Here is an 11,625-nt window from a genome sequence, read left to right as displayed (position 1 = left end):
TCGTAGTTATTGCAGGGTGACATTTGCAACAGTAGGTGGCGCCAATGTCCCCATTTAACTTGAACCTTATTTAACTATGTTACGTTTGAATTTCAAGCTATGGAAATAATTCACTAAGCAAGTTTGTGGTTCTTTACATTTACTTTTTCCTACTAGGATTTTATGTTTTTTGTGTAATTTTATATCAGTTGTGTTAATACAGTAAGTCAATGAAAAAATAACTAAACTCAGACATGTCATGTTGGATTTATCTAAAACTACAACTGAAGAACTGTTTGTTCATTTGTAAAGTGAAGTTTATTTCTATAGAAGAAATAGAATTTTAAAAAGGGTATCGCTCTCAAACCGCTCTTCTTCCTGGAGTGTAGCACAGCCTGATAACCCTCCCTCTTATTCCTGCTCTTAAACACAGCACCTCCTCTCTGTCCACGTGTTTCCTCGTTCCCTCCCCTTCAAATCTGCACTTTGAAGATGGGTGTAACCAACATTTGGTGACATGTAAGAGCTGACAGCCTCCATTCACTGCAGAAAGACATGTTGTTGAGATCACAGCTCAAACAAGTTTCAATTATAAGGAAGAGAAAGTCACACAGTCACTGACACTGAGAGGAGAAATGGCACAGCAAGGAGTTCAGATGGACCGAGAAACCTTATCTTGTTCCATCTGTTTGGATCTACTGAAGGATCCAGTGACTACAGCCTGTGGACACAGCTACTGCAAGAACTGTATTAAAAGTTTCTGGGATGAAGAGGACACGAAGGGAATTCACAGCTGCCCTCAGTGCAGGAAGACTTTCACACCGAAACCTGTCCTGGAGAAAAACATAATTTTAGCAGCTTTAGTGGAGCAGCTGAAGAAGACTGGACTCCAAGCTGCTCCAGCTGTTCACTGCTATGCTGGACCTGAAGATGTGGCCTGTGATGTCTGCACTGGGAGGAAGCTGAAAGCCATCAAGTCTTGTTTAGTCTGTGTGATCTCTTACTGTGAGAAACATATTCAGCTTCATCTGGAGTCTCCTGCCTTTGAAAAACACAAGCTGGTGGCCCCCTCCAGTAAGCTTCAGGAGAACATCTGCTCTCGTCATGATGAGGTGATGAAGATTTTCTGTCGTACTGATCAGCAGAGTATCTGTTATCTCTGCACAATGGATGAGCATAAAGGCCATGAAACAGTCCCAGCTGCAGCAGAAAGGACTGAGAAGCAGAAGGAGCTCGAGGTGAGACGACTAAACATCCAGCAGAGAATCCAGGAGCGAGAGAAAGATGTGAAGCTGCTTCAACAGGAGGTGGAGGCCATCAATGGCTCTGCTGATAAAGCAGTGGAGGACAGTGAGAAGATGTTCACTGAGCTGATCCGTCTCATCCAGAAAAGAAGCTCTGATGTGAAGCAGCAGGTCAGATCCCAGCAGGAAACTGAAGTGAGTCGAGTCAAAGAGCTTCAGGAGAAGCTGGAGCAGGAGATCGCTGAGCTGAAGAGGAAAGACGGCGAGCTGGAGCAGCTCTCACACACAGAGGATCACAACCAGTTTCTACACAACTACCCCTCACTGTCAGCACTCAGTGAGTCTACACACTCATCCAGCATCAATATTCGTCCTCTGAGGTACTTTGAGGATGTGACAGCAGCTGTGTCAGAGACCAGAGATAAACTACAGGACATTCTGAGAGAGGAATGGACAAACATCTCACTGACAGTCACTGAAGTGGATGTTTTACTGTCAGAGCCAAAGACCAGAGGTGAATTATTAAAACATTCACATGAAATCACACTGGATCCAAACACAGCAAACACACATCTGTTATTATCTGAGGGGAACAGAAAAGTAACATTTAAGGAACAACAACAGTCTTATTCTGATCATCCAGACAGATTCACTGAATGTTCTCAGGTCCTGAGTAGAGAGAGTCTGACTGGACGTTGTTACTGGGAGGTGGAGTGGAGAGGGGGAGGAGTATTTGTAGCAGTGGCATACAAGAATATATGCAGAGAAGAGAGCTTAGATGAATGTGTATTTGGATGGAATGACAAATCTTGGGCATTATGTTGTTACACAAATAGTCCAAACTGTCCTCTCAGGTCCTCGGTCCTCCAGAGTAGGAGTGTACCTGGATCACAGAGCAGGTATTCTGTCTTTCTACAGCGTCTCTGAAACCATGACTCTCCTCCACAGAGTCCAGACCACATTCACTCAGCCGCTCTATGCTGGACTTTATCTTTTGGGAGATGGAGACACTGCAGAGTTGAATAAAGTCAGACTGAGAAGATAGGTTCATGTTGATTCCTGAACATTATATGTACTTGTGTAGTTTTTAAATGAGGCTTTACATTTTAGAAGCTGAGAAGTTCAGTGTTCCATTGATTCAAACTGTACTTACATTTATATACCTTACATCAATATAAATCTGCATTTGTTCTTATGGCTGATAATCATGTAAGTTTAAATGATACTACTCTTCATATTCAGCATGTTTAAAATCTTTCGTCAGTCTGGTTGGTGGTTTTATTCTGTAGTTGCTGTAGTGGGTTGTCAAATGCGAAAATATATATAAATATATTGGAGCTGCAGTGATTCATCAGTTAGTCAATGATTAGAGATGTCAAGGTCCTGGATTGGTGACTGAGTGTTTTGTGTATTATTATTATTATTGTTATTCTAGGATTTCTTTGTTGTTTATGACCTCTGGTCCTCTGATTTCTGTTTTTGTATTCTAATTGTTAAACTTTGTTCCGGTGCCCTTTTATTTTTGACATAAGTTTAGTCCTGTCCCCAGTCTTTTTCCTGTTTTACTCTGAAGTCCACTGTATATGTTTTGCTTCTTCCCAATTTCATCTTCGTAATCAGCATCAGCTGTGTCTCCCAGGTGTTTGCTCTTTGCCCTTTTCCCCTTCCGTATTTAGTGTCTGCATGTACGGGCAAGTATAAGGGACAACGTGACGACAAACAGGAACACGTGTTCCTGTTTGTCGTCACGTTGTCCCTTATACTTGCCCGTGTGTTCTGTTTCATGCTCAGTTTTTGTCAGGCTAACAGAGGGACTCACATGCAGACTGTTCTAATAAATATAAAGGTGACAGTTTATTTACAAAAGGGGTGAACCACAGTGCTACATATATGTACAGGGAGTTGGGCAGGGGGTCCACACTCGCTCTCCTCTTCAGCCACTCTCGTCCTGCTTTTCACTCACACAGCCACACACACAAATGACAGGGAAGGTTCTGTAGCCAGGTCTAGGGAAATCTATACACGAAGAGTTAATATAACTGGCAAGTTTACAGAGAGAGATTTCTTAACAAAGAGCTGAGATGATGAACATGGGAGGTTCAACGTTTCAGCGATGAACGGCTCCGTGCCGCAGAGCTCAATAGTTACAGATAAGCTCAGGTAAACCAGCAACAGGCCGTGGAAATCATAACAGGTGTGTGGACCAAGAGCAAGAGCTCATAATGAGCCCTGCCCAGGCAGGCAGGAGAAAGGAGGAGAAAGCAAAACATAAACAAAACCTGTAGCCATCATGAGCCAGTCGGAGGGACACGGGGACCATGACAGTTTCTAGCCTTCCGAGTTTAGTTTCTGTTTTGTCTTCTACCAACAATAAAGCTGAAGTTTAAGTTCCGCCTCCACGAGTTTGCATTTGAATACTTTCCTGCCTGCCGCACACAGGCCATGACAAGATAATTGATTGTTTTATCATTATTGTAGTCATATTTAAAGCTGGTTTCAGTTTCTGAAATGTGAAGATTGTTGATTTTCTTGATCATATATGACTGTAAACTTAATGTCTTTGAGGTTTGAACTATTAAAATGTAACAAGAAATTGAATGCTTGAGGTTTTTGATATTATATTATTATTATTGTATCTCGAGTGATGAAATTTAATGGGATTTTTCAAATGAAAAGTTTGATCACACTCGTTTATCCATTTTTTTAAATCTTGTCCTTTCTAGCAATCTTTTGCAATCAGAATTGTGATCTGAATTTCATGGTGGTTTGGAACACATTTTGCTTTTGCAAGAATGACTATATATAATCTCTATAGGCTCCACTTGTTCATGTGAATCTTTTATCTGTCTATCTATTCATATCTTTTTGTGTTATTTGAGAAATTACACTAAATGTGGAATAGTATGACGATGTTTAGTGCAAGACAGCCAAAAAAGAGGTGGTGGTGGTGGGGGGATAGAAAAAGGCAACGAGCAGTCAATCCTGCTGAAGACCACCACCCTGGTACAAGTCAAGAGCCTGGGACCCGGAATTTGTTGGGGGATTATAAGACACTTCAGAGGATTTAATGCATAATTAAAAGTTCAACACATTTCTGTTTGTTTATATATAAACACGTGTGAATTATGTCTGTTTATCTTTGACCTTGTAATTAGTTCCCACAGTGAATTCATCATGTAAATCTCCAATAAAGTGTGAACAATGAACAGCATGTCACACAGCTTGTTATCCTTGTATACAGTCTCTGCTGCTGTGTGCTGTGCTGCACTCACTCAGAGATAAGAGTACATGTACAGTTATCCCACTGATACAGAGAGGAGAAAAATACTTGGCTTCATTTAGAAAATCTGAGCTATGGATTAAAACAACAACAAATGTGTAAATTAATCATATTCAAGCACCGCATTTGAACTGTTTTCTCCCCACATACATACATAATATGGAACAGTAAGGACATCCATTATAATAATTTTGTTATCATACAAAGAATTTCTGCGCAAATTCACAAGATCCTTAACAACAAAAGAATCTGCTGTAGTTTTTGATGCTGTACCAAAAAGTGTCGTCATACTGTTACCAAACTCTGCTGTTGATGATTCAGCCTTCAGTTTGGAAGTTTATTTTAGTTCATCACAGCTATATATATTTTTGTCACTGATGGGTTGAAAGAGGAATAATATAGAACAATATTAGTAATATCATTAGTTATGTTACTGCCTCTGCTTCTAAACACTCCTGCTCTTCCTCATTTAATAATATAGAGGAGAATGCGTGGAGGATCTGTGACAAATACTGTATCAATATCAAGGTTAAGGAGGAGTCTTTCAACATGTTGAACATTTGATGTGAATTTACAGCAGGAAGTGAAATGAGAACAGAAGTTGATGTCGGGAGAGATGAAGATGGTTAAGATAGAGTTGAAATTAGGTCAAACCTGTGATGGTCAGATGAATCCTTGAAGCGTTCCATCCCATTGGTTCACAAAAAGGTTCATTTCTTCACGCTTCGTGTGCACACAAACAGGCACAAAATACTGCAAGTTCATGATTTGGATATGTATGAAAAAGCTAAAAAGTACTCTGATATTCCTCAGAAGCAGTGTCTTCCTGCTAGTGACATCACTAGCAGACAGGTTGAGGACCCAAGTGCAAGACTCGTAAACAAAGGAGTGAAGTAAGGGAGGTAGCTTTATTGCTGTAACTAAATTCATTCAAATGCAGACTTTGTCAGGTAAATCGTCCCTTTGACAAAGTGCTGAAAGATCTTTGATCATACAGACAACCTTTATTGAGGTTGAAGTTATTCTAGTTCTTTTGCCAACAAGATTTAACCATTGCATGAGGTGCTCTGAACAGAAGGTAGCTGAACTATATGATCTGAATGCATGTGTCTGTATGACATGATTACCTTTAGTGGATTTTATTTGAACTGGCAGAATGGAAAGTAAACTACTGTCTTTTTTGGCCCCTGTATGACTATAAGTTTTACCAGTAGATATATTTATTTGAGAGGAAAGCTCTCCAGAGGATTCTGTACTTAAACCATTTGTGTCTCTCTCCAAAAGTTGAATCTGTTCATCTGGACGTAGCGTTTTGTGGGAGAAACGTTTCGTCACTCATCCAAGTGACTTCTTCAGTCTCAGCTGACTGCAGGTTTCCCAAATCTTATAAACAGTACATTTGCATAATGACTGAAACCAGCCCACTGAAGGAACAATGGGCTGTGAGGTCAGTTCCTTAATCATAATTATGCAAATTCTCATGACCATTGATCAACAATCACTGACCAAAACCCACTGATCAAAGAACACTGATCAATGGCCATGAGTACCATTCACAGAGAGTTGGGGAATGGCTGCAATCACAGCGTTGTACCCTTAGGCCCCCTCCTCGATTCAGAGATGGTCTTTCCCTCTTCACGTAAATGGCCTCCTTCACTCCGCGCTCAAACCAGCGTTCCTCCCTGTCCAGGATGTTACATCCTCATCCTTGAAAGAGTGTCCACTGGCCTGTAGGTGTAAATAGACTGCAGAGTCCTGGCCTGATGAGGTTGCTCTTCTGTGTTGTGCCATCCGCTTCGCTAGAGGTTGTTTGGTTTCCCCGATGTATAAATCCTGGCAATCCTCCTGGCACTTAACAGCGTACACTATGTTACTCTGTTTGTGTCGGGGGACCCGATCCTTGGGGTGGACCAGTTTTTGGCGCAGCGTGTTTTGGGGTTTAAAAGCCACAGAGACCCGGTGTTTAGAAAAAATGCGTCTCAACTGTTCCGATACTCATGACACATGAGTATCCCACAAAACGCTACGTCCAGATGAACAGATTCAAGTTTTGGAGATTTACTTTCCTGGATGATTGAGAATGCATCAAGACATTTGTGTCTCTGTTATGAAAATGGAGGACAGATGAATGACCACATGTTCTACAGGCCAAACGCTTAGCACTGCCCTTGCTTTTGTGGCCAGCACATAAACAGCCAAAGGGATTTTGTCTCTATGCTTCATCTGCTTAAACTGCTGACACTCCTCCAGTGTGTGTTGTTGAGTACACAGACACCAGAGACTTTACTGCAGAGTCATGGTTTGTTCTGGCGATCAACTTTCCCATCTTGTAAGTTTTTTCCGTGTTCATGGGTGTGACTGTAGCAGCAAAGCTGTTCCCTTTAATATGTTTGGTTGGCTGTGGCTTTAATCTGTTGTCGACAGACAGGGATTGCTAATGTTGCATTCTGAATGTCACAAAATAAAGGATCTAAACTAATTTTTACTTGCCTTTCAATAAATGCAACCGAATGTTGAAACCAAGGTCTCTTTTAGAAGTTTCCAGTATGTCATATGCAAAGGCTCTCCATTTCTCTCTCATTTTGTATTTGAAAAATTTGCATAAAATGATTTTCATGTTCATTGGCATGTCCAGTTCTTGCATAACATTTCAAAACTGCCTAGCAGCTCTCTTGGCTGTCCTGTTGTAAACTGCTCCATATAATACAAGCAGTCACTCATGTTGGCTTTTAACTTCTACAACTTGTCCAAATGCTCTGAAGAAAGTGACGGACTAAAGAGGATCACCATCAAATACAAGTATTTTCCTGGATGGTAATGACAATAAACACTGTTGCTCAACAGGTGTTACTCTTATTTCACTGTAAAGTGGCAAAAATATCCTCAGAATGTCTTTGTACAACTACAGGGAGTGCAGAATTATTAGGCAAGTTGTATTTTTGAGGAATAATTTTATTATTGAACAACAACCATGTTCTCAATGAACCCAAAAAACTCATTAATATCAAAGCTGAATGTTTTTGGAAGTAGTTTTTAGTTTGTTTTCAGTTTTAGCTATTTTAGGGGGATATCTGTGTGTGCAGGTGACTATTACTGTGCATAATTATTAGGCAACTTAACAAAAAACAAATATATACCCATTTCAATGATTTATTTTTACCAGTGAAACCAATATAACATCTCCACATTCACAAATATACATTTCTGACATTCAAAAACAAAACAAAAACAAATCAGCGACCAATATAGCCACCTTTCTTTGCAAGGACACTCAAAAGCCTGCCATCCATGGATTCTGTCAGTGTTTTGATCTGTTCACCATCAACATTGCGTGCAGCAGCAACCACAGCCTCCCAGACACTGTTCAGAGAGGTGTACTGTTTTCCCTCCTTGTAAATCTCACATTTGATGATGGACCACAGGTTCTCAATGGGGTTCAGATCAGGTGAACAAGGAGGCCATGTCATTAGTTTTTCTTCTTTTATACCCTTTCTTGCCAGCCATGCTGTGGAGTACTTGGACGCGTGTGATGGAGCATTGTCCTGCATGAAAATCATGTTTTTCTTGAAGGATGCAGACTTCTTCCTGTACCACTGCTTGAAGAAGGTGTCTTCCAGAAACTGGCAGTAGGACTGGGAGTTGAGCTTGACTCCATCCTCAACCCGAAAAGGCCCCACAAGCTCATCTTTGATGATGCCAGCCCAAACCAGTACTCCACCTCCACCTTGCTGGCGTCTGAGTCGGACTGGAGCTCTCTGCCCTTTACCAATCCAGCCACGGGCCCATCCATCTGGCCCATAAAGACTCACTCTCATTTCATCAGTCCATAAAACCTTAGAAAAATCAGTCTTGAGATATTTCTTGGCCCAGTCTTGACGTTTCAGCTAGTGATGGGCAGATGAAGCTTCATGAAGCACTGAAGCTTTTCATCCAATTGGTTCACCCCAGCGCAAAGCTTCGTGAAGCTTCATTTGCTCTAGTAGGACATCTAGTGGACGTGAAAATATTAGTTGCCATGAATTTGAACAGTGTGACATTTTGCACACAGCCTGTAAATGTCAACAACAAAAGGAGTGTGTAAAACATGTATATTGTAGTGATGGCAGTATAATGTGTATATTTATACTGGCAGTATGGAAAATGATCATTTGGAAATGCTTAAAATGGAAATGATCATTTACTGTGAGGTGAGGTGTGGTTGGGGTTTGGACAGTGGTTGTGCTTTTGTAACGTTGAGGTATGGACAGCTACACACTGAGGCTTTGAGCCTCAGTCCTGCCTCTTCACATTTTATTCTGTAAAAACTAAAGTTTCACTGCTTTTATGACCTTTTTAGTGGGGAGAACATAGCTAGGATTTAATGATTTAACAAATCTTTTTTGTCCTCCACAATGCTAAATGGCTGGGAGTCCTCAATCACCATGCTAACCAGGTCTTCATCTATTTGAGATTGTTCTCCTGAGGAAAGACAATAAAAACAAAGCACAAATATAAATATCACACACGTAACTTATTACAGTTGTATAATATTGTTATATCATTTAGTAACATTACGGCATGCTCTATTATCATGGCATTTGATGGCTCACCTGGTCTTGCTCCACAATCGGTGTTCCCCTTATTCTCATGCAAAGCTCTGTAGTGCCTGAGCATGGATGAGGTGTTGTTGTTATATCCCAGCTCCCTGGCACATAGCAAACACTTCACCTTGTACAAAAGTAAAGACAGCTTAACATAAATTGTATTGCACCATCAGTATTATGCAAATACATCATCTGTAGAAATTTGCATACCTTGTTGGGAGGAATAAAATCAAAATGTTCCCACACAGGGGAAGACATCCTCCTCTTCTTAGCTGGCTCCATTCTCTCCTGACTTTCTCTCCTCACTCTCATAAACCTCCAAACTTTCTCCAAACTGTCTCCAAACTGTCTCCAAACTCTCAGTAACCGCAACTCTCCATCAAACACCCACATTTTGAATGAAGTCTGAGGGGTTTATATCGCTGTCATAGCTCGCGGCAAAGTTCAAACCGCTTCATGAACCAGTCACGTGGTACAGCCGGGCAGCGAGGCTTCGGACGTCATCATTTTCAGCTCCTCCCATAAATGAAGCAAGCCTCGATACGCGCTTCGCGGAAACACCCCCTCTATTACTCGACACACGCTTCGAAGCCTCGATACAGAACGTCCCATCACTAGCTGTACCCATCCCTACTTATGTGTCAGTATCAAGTTTCTTCCATATCAGATATAAAACAGCTGCTTGACAGTGCTGGATGCACTTCAATGTCAGTAGGTGGCAGCACCAGACCATGGTTTCATGGGGCCCCCGCTCTTTCTGGCCTGCAAGGGGGTGACTTTCCCCATCTTCTCCAGATCACACACAAAAAATAAGAGAAGAGAGAAAACCATGGCAACTATGTTAATCTCTTAATCCAAAAGATTTCACAGCAGACAAAAGGAATACTGTCTGGACATCACAGGTTCTGTACAGCATGAGGGTTAATAAAACCGTACTCATATGAATATGATCCATACATTGATTTGGTCTTGTACCTCCATACCACAGTGGCTGAATTCTTCAACACAGTGAAGAAGTGATCATTTTCTCCTCTCATTTTAATAAACTGAGGATCCTCCACCAAGCAGGTTGGTTCTTATACAGGGAGTGCAGAATTATTAGGCAAATGAGTATTTTGTCCACATCATCCTCTTCATGCATGTTGTCTTACTCCAAGCTGTATAGGCTCGAAAGCCTACTACCAATTAAGCATATTAGGTGATGTGCATCTCTGTAATGAGAAGGGGTGTGGTCTAATGACATCAACACCCTATATCAGGTGTGCATAATTATTAGGCAACTTCCTTTCCTTTGGCAAAATGGGTCAAAAGGAGGACTTGACAGGCTCAGAAAAGTCAAAAATAGTGAGATATCTTGCAGAGGGATGCAGCAGTCTTAAAATTGCAAAGCTTCTGAAGCGTGATCATCGAACAATCAAGCGTTTCATTCAAAATAGTCAACAGGGTCGCAAGAAGCGTGTGGAAAAACCAAGGCGCAAAATAACTGCCCATGAACTGAGAAAAGTCAAGCGTGCAGCTGCCAAGATGCCACTTGCCACCAGTTTGGCCATATTTCAGAGCTGCAACATCACTGGAGTGCCCAAAAGCACAAGGTGTGCAATACTCAGAGACATGGCCAAGGTAAGAAAGGCTGAAAGACGACCACCACTGAACAAGACACACAAGCTGAAACTAGTGATGGGACGTTCTGTATCGAGGCTTCGAAGCGTGTGTCGAGTAATAGAGGGGGCGTTTCCGCGAAGCGCGTATCGAGGCTTGCTTCATTTATGGGAGGAGCTGAAAATGATGACGTCCGAAGCCTCGCTGCCCGGCTGTACCACGTGACTGGTTCATGAAGCGGTTTGAACTTTGCCGCGAGCTATGACAGCGATATAAACCCCTCAGACTTCATTCAAAATGTGGGTGTTTGATGGAGAGTTGCGGTTACTGAGAGTTTGGAGACAGTTTGGAGAAAGTTTGGAGGTTTATGAGAGTGAGGAGAGAAAGTCAGGAGAGAATGGAGCCAGCTAAGAAGAGGAGGATGTCCTCCCCTGTGTGGGAACATTTTGATTTTATTCCTCCCAACAAGGTATGCAAATTTCTACAGATGATGTATTTGCATAATACTGATGGTGCAATACAATTTATGTTAAGCTGTCTTTACTTTTGTACAAGGTGAAGTGTTTGCTATGTGCCAGGGAGCTGGGATATAACAACAACACCTCATCCATGCTCAGGCACTACAGAGCTTTGCATGAGAATAAGGGGAACACCGATTGTGGAGCAAGACCAGGTGAGCCATCAAATGCCATGATAATAGAGCATGCCGTAATGTTACTAAATGATATAACAATATTATACAACTGTAATAAGTTACGTGTGTGATATTTATATTTGTGCTTTGTTTTTATTGTCTTTCCTCAGGAGAACAATCTCAAATAGATGAAGACCTGGTTAGCATGGTGATTGAGGACTCCCAGCCATTTAGCATTGTGGAGGACAAAAAAGATTTGTTAAATCATTAAATCCTAGCTATGTTCTCCCCACTAAAAAGGTCATA

General features: G+C 41.4%; 1 pseudogene; it reads left to right on the top strand.

The window, feature by feature from the left end:
* Positions 1–287: 287 nt before the first annotated feature.
* On the top strand, positions 288–4,439 carry LOC109201338 (tripartite motif-containing protein 16-like; annotated as a pseudogene).
* The last annotated feature ends 7,186 nt before the right edge of the window (positions 4,440–11,625 follow it).

Source organism: Oreochromis niloticus, linkage group LG3 (assembly GCF_001858045.2).
Source record: "Oreochromis niloticus isolate F11D_XX linkage group LG3, O_niloticus_UMD_NMBU, whole genome shotgun sequence".
Classification (NCBI taxonomy): Eukaryota; Metazoa; Chordata; class Actinopteri; order Cichliformes; family Cichlidae; genus Oreochromis; species Oreochromis niloticus.
Note: the sequence above shows the minus strand (reverse complement) of the source record. Positions and strands in the feature narration are given on the sequence as shown.